Source organism: Schistocerca gregaria, chromosome X, assembly GCF_023897955.1.
Source record: "Schistocerca gregaria isolate iqSchGreg1 chromosome X, iqSchGreg1.2, whole genome shotgun sequence".
In the NCBI taxonomy this organism is placed as follows: domain Eukaryota; kingdom Metazoa; phylum Arthropoda; class Insecta; order Orthoptera; family Acrididae; genus Schistocerca; species Schistocerca gregaria.
Genome location: NC_064931.1, coordinates 511,493,083 through 511,493,975, shown reverse-complemented (window position 1 = coordinate 511,493,975; position 893 = coordinate 511,493,083). Strand labels below are relative to the sequence as shown.

The 893-nt window shown below is 48.3% G+C and overlaps 1 pseudogene; it reads right to left on the bottom strand.

Moving 5' to 3' along the window:
* Window positions 1-560: 560 nt before the first annotated feature.
* LOC126299795 (5S ribosomal RNA) lies at window positions 561-678 on the bottom strand (annotated as a pseudogene).
* Window positions 679-893: the final 215 nt, after the last annotated feature.

The window sequence follows — 893 nt, the reverse complement described above, 5'->3', positions numbered from 1 at the left end:
ATAGACTCCCGGGCTCAAACCCAATAGAGAATCTGTGGGTGCATTTCGATTGGGCTGTTCGTATCACGGTCCCTCAATCCAGAAAACTAGTGCAGCTGGCCATATCTCCACATCCCTGTTGATACCTTCCAGGACGTCACTTACTCTCTTCCTACACGTCCGTGCGGCAAAAGGCTGTTCTTCATGCTTTTAATAGGTGGTTACATTAACGTGGAGACTGATAGCTTTAGTAGTTTAGTCCCAGTTTAACAACAAACCGCCCAACCATTAATGTGACTGGACTGTATATGGTTTCCTAATGCGGTATCCCTTGATGACACAGATTTCTCTGCTTTCCACTGATCAACGATAGAACAATAAACTAAACTAAACTCTGTCCGAACAGGCCATTAAGGCCCAACGATACCGACTGGCCGCCGTGTCATCATCAGCTCATCACTGGATGCGGATATGGAGGGGCATGTGGTCAGCTCACCGCCCTCCCGGCTGTTGTCAGTTTTCGTGACTTCTCAGTCAAGTAGCTCCCCAGTTTGCCTCACAAGGGTTGAGTGCACCCCGCTTGCCAACAGCGCTGGACAGACCGGATGGTCACCCATCCAAGTGCTAGCTCAGCCCGACAGCGCTTGACTTCGGTGATCTGACGGGAACCGGTGTTACCACTGCGGCAATGCCGTTGGCCCGTGTAGAACAATAGCGCAATCTATATTATTTCATGTACCCGTCGATACTTTCCGCTAAGGATGCAACATTGCTCTGTTTTTCGCCACAATTTGTGACTCTCGCGTGGTCATGTGACCAGTTGCGAGTTTCGGCTACGTATGAAAATGACTTTGGCTGTTTAAGCTAATATTCTACCACTATTAATATAGAACACTGTTCATATACATCACACA